Source organism: Sorex fumeus, unplaced genomic scaffold, assembly GCF_029834395.1.
Source record: "Sorex fumeus unplaced genomic scaffold, SorFum_2.1 ptg000037l, whole genome shotgun sequence".
Classification (NCBI taxonomy): Eukaryota; Metazoa; Chordata; class Mammalia; order Eulipotyphla; family Soricidae; genus Sorex; species Sorex fumeus.
In genome coordinates, this window is record NW_026606094.1 from 46,583,955 (window position 1) to 46,591,118 (window position 7,164).

A 7,164-nucleotide genomic window follows, 5' to 3' on the forward strand; every position below is an offset into this window, starting at 1 on the left:
GACGTTATTGCTGCCTGCTTGAGCAAATTGATGAACAATGGGAGGACAGTACTACAGTGCTACTATGTGAAAAACAGCTGGCATTCGAGATAAGTATCAGGAGGTTCACTCCATGGCTTGGAGGCCAGCCGCACATGTTAGGGGAAAAGGCAGCTCATATAGAGAAGGGAGCACCAAGTAAAGGGTGCTGGGAGGATCCTTCCAGGATGGGAGATGCATGCTGAAAGTACACTGTAGACCGAACATGATTTCCACTCAATGCCTCTTTTGCAAACAACAGCACCTAAAAGGAGAGAGAGAACAAAAGAGAATGTCCTGCCACAGAGGTAGGGTGGGATGGGGGGGATGGGGGGTGGGAGGGATACTGGGATCCGTGGTGGTGGAAAATGGGCACTGGTGGAGGGATGGGTACTCGAACATTGTATAACTGAAACCCAAGCACAAAAATTTGTAAGTCTACAACTGTACCTCATGGTGTTTTGCTAATAAAAATTTTAAAAAAGAAAACAGCTGGCATTTAGGAGGCAATTCATATTTTAGTCTGTTGGAAATTTTTAAAAATTCAGCTTTGAAGTTTCCAATACTAGAAAACTTTTAAGTCAAATAGACAGTCAAAAATGTCTATTTGTGTGTTACTTAAACTGATCTGCTTCTCTAGTCTTCAGCTCTGGCTTTCATTTCTTCTACCTTATTCTCTCCATTCACTTCCGGATTTTTCTTTCAGAAGTGAAACTGCCTCGCAAGTTCAGTCTCAGTTGTATCCGTGACCACCTTGGTCTCCATTTGTACATAGAAACACCCCCCTTTTCCTCACTCGGTTTTTTTTATAACAGTCATAACTTGATTGGGAACAGAAAGGCCCCTTTTCTTCCCAGGGCTATTGTAGTTATCACATACTGAAGAAGAGCTATTAGGATAATAATGATGGGCATACATTCTGTAGAACAACTTAAACCTGCTCTCAGAGCTTCTTTTAAGGCATCAATGCCTTAATAACCATAACAAGACACCTCAATATCTGTTGGGATTTTGACAGCCTGTGGGGTCAAATGCTTGTTAATATTGTTAATGAGTATTTTCAGTTCTTCTTCATTCAAAACTAAACTATCCACTATACATAGGTCTGAGCCTGCATGCTTAAATGCATCATAGGCACCATAGCCAAGTCTCTTGTACTTGTCATAAAAAAAAAAACAGGCAGTTATCTGGAACAGGAATTTCAGTTGCTCATTTTTTATATACTCTCATACCTCACCAATATGACAAAGAATGCTATAAATGGTTTTTTTATTTTGGTGAATTTTTCTTCACATATAATTGCTTCCTTTGGAGAAACTCTTCTTTTGACAAGTCAGTATATTTCTCTTTATTCATTCTCATGACAACCACCCATTCATTCCTTCCCATTTGGACTAGTTTCTTATAGAAAAAATATGCCTTCTAGACAACTCACTAAGAAGAATCGTGTCTTCGACATTATTATTGTATTTTAGGAAGCTGTCATAAGCCCTCAATTTCAGCAATGAATCTTATATTCATAATCACTGCATCTACCGCTTTAATAAATTTGTGTTACTAAAATATACATTCTAGACTCAACTTTCTGAGGTCTATGTGTGGAATCACCCCACTCTCTTTAGTTGGAAAGATCAGATTTGATACACCTGCACTAGCCCCTGAATACTCTCAGCATGCTCCTTTTTTTCCTGTTCTTTAATTCCATTTAAGAATTTAAATGATCACATTGCTGTTATTATTTTTTTGTTGTTGTTCTTCTTGGGGGTTGACAACCAGTGGTGCTCAGGGCTTTCTCCTGCCTCTGAGCTCAGGAATCACTCGGACAAAGTTGGAGGACCATATGGGTTACCAAGGATCAATACTGGATCTATGTAAGGCAAGCGCCCTTCCCGCTGTACTTGTGCTCCAGTCCTTGCTGATATTTCTAGTTTACTGTTTCTATCGACTCAAAAGTGTTAATCACTTAATCACTTAAGCGATAGCACAGTGGTAGAGCATTCGCCTTACAAGCGGCCAACATGGCCGACCCGAGTTCGATTCCTCCGCCCCTCTCGGAGAGCCCGGCAAGCTACCGAGAGTATTCGATATGCCAGACACAGTAACAACAAAGTCTCCAATGGAGACGTTACTGGGCCCGCTCGAGCAAACTTCCTGTTAGTCGTCGATTTGCTCGAGCGGGCACCAGTAACGTCTCCATTTGTCCCTGTCGCATGCTAGTGTAGCCCAATGGCTTCTGTTCGCTTCGGGAACATGAAGAGCCTCAAACCGATCGTTCATGATCTTGACGAAGAAGTCTGACCATCTGGTAGGTGGGCGGCCACGCGGTCTTTTGACATCCCGTGGAATCCAGTCAGTAACAGCTCTAGTCCAGCGGTCGTCTTTAAATCTCATTACGTGACCAGCCCATCTGATTTTCGACACCTTGGCGAATGAGACAGCGTCCCTGATTCTTGATCATCGAGGGATGTCAGAACTCTGGATTCTTTCTCTCATTTGAGTGAAACGTGATATTCCAAGCATAGCTCTTTCTATTCTTCTTTGGGAGACCTGAATAGCATTCTCATCTTGTTTGCGTAGGGCCCAGGTCTCTGAGGCATATGTTAATGCAGGAAGAACAGTGGAATCAAAGAGATGTGCCCGGAGCTGGAGGTTCTTTGTCCTCTTAGCTATTTCTTCGACATTCTTGAAGGCGTTCCAAGCCGCTCTCTTCCTCCTGCGCAGTTCGGGTGCCAGGTCATTTGTCATGTTGACTTCTCGACCTAGGTACACATAGCTGTTGCATTCGGAGATGGTCATTCCGTTGAGAGCGAATGGGGCGTCAGGAATGAGGCTGTTTCTCATAAACATTGTCTTCGTAAGATTCAGCTGTAGTCCTACCTTTCCACACTCACGGTCAAAGTTGGCCAGCATTTGTGCCGCTTGGCTGATGTTTGGTGTTATTAAAACAATGTCATCAGCAAAGCGGAGGTGGTGTAGTTGCCGACCATCTATCTTCACTCCCATTCCTTCCCATTCCAGTTGTCGCATGATGTTCTCAAGGGTGGCACTGAAGAGTTTTGGTGAAATGGTATCACCCTGCCGCACCCCTCTCTTGACATCAACGGTCACTTCTTTGTAGAATGGTGAGATCCTGGTAGTGAATCGCAATACAGCTCACGGAGGATCTTGATGTATTGGGCTTGAATGCCCTGATTGGCTAGGGCTTCAATGACCGCTTCCGTCTCAACAGAATCAAAGGACTTCTTTAAATCAATGAACGTTAAACAGAGCGGCATCTTGAACTCCCGAGAAACCTTAATGAGCTTGGTTATCATGTGGATATGGTCGATGGTGCTGAATCCTTTGCGGAACACAGCTTGCTCGCATGGTTGTCCTTCATCTAGTGTTCTGCCAATCCTATTTAGGATGACTCGAGTGAACAACTTGTAGATGACAGACAATAGGCAGATTGGGCGATAGTTGCCAATGTCATGGATGTCTCCCTTCTTGAACAGTAGTACGGTTCAATGTTAATAATGTGTTTAAAAAATTTTTATAACTTCTTGAAAATTCTTTTGGGGTTGTCCCAGCATCTGTGCCATCTCAGTGTTTTTGTCTATTGATTGTCTTTTTAAATTTGAGTTCAGATTTTACTAGTTCTTGGTATGATAATATTGTACTATATCATGGGCATTTTGCATATTTTGTTATAAAACCTTGGTTTTTATTACATCTTCTATTTGGCAACCAATTTAGACTCAGAATGAATATTTGGTTACTTGTTTTTCAATTCAAATATTAATTTTGTTTATCAAATTGCTACCATGCTATTCTGGTTTGCCCTATGTGTGTTACCCATATGGTACTTCTTCATACTACAGTTAGTCCCAGCACTAACAGAAGGTGGAAGGGTGAATATTGGAGCAACAAATCTTTGTTGCTTGGCAGCATTTGAAAGACAAGGTTTCAGATTGTGACTCAATTAGGGAGAGTGACTTCTCCATTACCAAAAAAGGGATCATAAATTATACTTCAAGTGGTGGGAAGATATCTTGAAAGGTTTGTTGACCTATTTTGCATGCAGGATACCTGAATTCAATCCCTGGCACAACATAGTGCCCTCAACGAAGATAAGAATGATCCGTGTGGTCCCCAAGCACCTCCATTATGGCACACACAAAAAAAGATCATAATTCTATTTGCTAGGTTCTGTATGCGAGGAACACTTTTCTGTTCTTTGGGATAAAGGCAAAGAAATAGATTCTGTTTAGTGTTCTATGTAAAAGATTCCATAGGCAGGAGCACTGTCTGTTTCTATAAGGGAGCATGTGGAAGTCAGAGTTCTGCCCACGAGGCCTAGTGAGAGGTCACTTTCTTGGTATTATAGAAAGAAAGTGTGAAAAAACAGATTTCTGCCCATCTGGTTATCACAGCAAAGCCAACTGTGGAAGAAAGAGGTATTGCATCTTTTCTTGGTGTTTATTCCAAGACCAGGTAACTATGGTTAAAGAGTTTCTATACTTTTGAATTAGCCTTTTACTAACCTCTTAGCTAGAGAAAACAGACTATTCTTGGGATCATTTTCTGTCTGCAACTATAGTTTTGTTATGTATCTTGCTAGCATTCAAGCTAAAGTATATATGAGGCAAGAAAAACTAGGAGAAACTCACTGCCAATCGTTGGCAGACTCCAAGGTTTCTAGTTGTTCCACCTTATTTTTCTCTTTCCATCAGAATGTGCTGTATATGTTACACTTTAACTGTTGAAGACAGTTTTTTTTGTTGTAATTAGTGGAAGAAATAAATTGGAATGTGTTTACTTCGGTTGTTTGGAACAATCAATCTTCAAAGCAGGTCTCTTTAAACAGATTGTTTCTATTTATAGTTTAATAAGTTTCCCCTCATATTTAATTTCATATATTTAAAAAAAACTCTAGGATTCTTCCAAGGCTACCTTTTCTATTTTCCTATGTGGTAATACAATTTTTTTGTGCATGGGGGGGGAGGGGAAGGGGAAGGTTGATTGGTGGGTCACACCCAGCATTACTCAGGGCTACTCTTGGCTCTGCACTTGGGAATTACTCCTGGACGGTGCTCAGGGGACCAAATGGGATGCCAGGGACTGAACCTGGACTAGCCGTTTGCAAGGCAAATGCTCTACTATCTGTTGTACTGTAGCTCTGGCCCTGATAATAGAATTTTAAATCTCACAATGCTTCTTACATTTATAACTATTCACTGTGGAAGGAAGAGGCTCACACATGAGATTGGTCTGCCTTCTGGAATCAGAGTCTAAAGAAAATTGATTTCTGTGAATTTATTCTATGGAAAATACATATAGTGTATACAAATTGAGTTATTTGGAATTCATTTAAGAAATAAAACTTATTGAGAATAATAAAAATATGTATAGAGAAATTCTAACCAGCAATATATATATATATAAATTTAATAAAGCATTTTAATATTTAAAACATATTTTCTGGTTTTACATATTTTAAGAAATACCACAGAGACAAAATGAGTTATTTATTGGATTGAGGTACTTGTGATACCTCAAAGTAGACAGCTATTGATTTGGGAATTGTTGCTATGGTTGACTCCATGGTAACAGTTGAGATTTTACAATAGGTGAATGAGAAGAAAGGAGAGAAAGAATTTAGGTAAAATCTTAAGAAAATCCAAGAGAGAAAAGATAAGAAAGAACTATTTTAAAGATACCTCTAGAAATATTTGTCAGAAATTTAAGAGAAGACTAAAGAATCAATGAGCTTGAACTAGAAAGAAACATACATCATTTTGAAAAACCACCATGGATTAATTTTTTCAATCTAATAAATCATTATGATAATGACTATTATTTACCATCTTATTACTATTACTAAAATATGCACAGTTTGAGAAATAAAACTAAATTATCATAGTTGTGGGCATGAAAGGCTTTTAATTAAAGTTCAAAGAGGGACTGTTGTATTAAGTAGCTTTACCAGTGATTTCAGCAAATGAATAAGATTAGGCAGATGAATTAAAAATTGTGTTGTTTGGTTCAAAAAAGTCATTCATAAATTTAAACAAAGTCTAAGAATTTTTTATTTATTTACTCTCCGTAACATTTACTTCTTCACTAAATAATTGAGAATATGAATTTAAAGACTGCATGAGATTTTACAATAGGTGAATGAGAATAGAGAATGTTTACTCAAAAGAAATCCTTTTGAGTAAATTGACAACTAATACAGAACCTATACCAAAAAGTGGAGTTTAATTACCTTAAAACTTTTGAATCATATTACTTGAGCATAAATGCATTTCTAAAATTTTAAGTACTTATAATAGCCTTTGTTATGAATAATAAAACATTAATAGAGATTCTGTTAGGCATAGATTAATAAATAAAATAAAGTTATAATTAGCTGGTGAGCAAATGGTGCTTGAAAATAACAAATGCAAACAGTGCTTGAAAACAATGCCTTACATATCTCCCATATTTTGTAACAATTAATTAGCAAACTACTCCTTTATAGATTGGATCAAAGAAAGCTTCAATGCAGCTAATGAAATTATCATAAATTTGAAATTAGTGTGTCCTAAATTATATTCTGATTTAAAACTAAAGCTTGACTTACATTTAAAAATTATAATTACAGCTTTTGATTTTCTCTGGTACCTCTCTCACGTCTGTTTGCTAATAATCAACCATTCCCTCTGTGAGACACATTTCCATCAGTAGTATATTGAGTAAAATCAGAATTCTTTTCAATTCTCTGAAAACTTGCTTAAATGAAAAGTATAGGAGATCTATGCACCAGCTTTGAAGACATTTATATCATCAATCTTGACTTACAATAATCTCAATTTATACAAACTAAAAAAAGGTAAGATGTTTCATGTTCATTGTCAAAGATAAATTATTTTTATTAATACTTAATCACTTAATCACTTAACTTCCCGTTAGTCGTCGATTTGCTCGAGCGGGCTCCAGTAACGTCTCCATTTGTCCCTGTCGCGTGCTAGTGTAGCCCAATGGTATCTGTTCGCTCCGGGAACATGAAGGGCCTCAAACCGATCGTTCATGATCTTGATGAAGAAGTCTGACCATCTGGTAGGTGGGCGGCCACGCGGTCTTTTGACATCCCGTGGAATCCAGTCAATAACAGCTCTAGTCCAA

The 7,164-nt window shown here is 38.3% G+C and overlaps 1 pseudogene; it reads right to left on the reverse strand.

The window, feature by feature from the left end:
• Nucleotides 1–654: 654 nt before the first annotated feature.
• LOC130027679 (eukaryotic translation initiation factor 2 subunit 1-like) lies at nt 655–1,572 on the reverse strand (annotated as a pseudogene).
• Between the last annotated feature and the right edge of the window lie 5,592 nt (nt 1,573–7,164).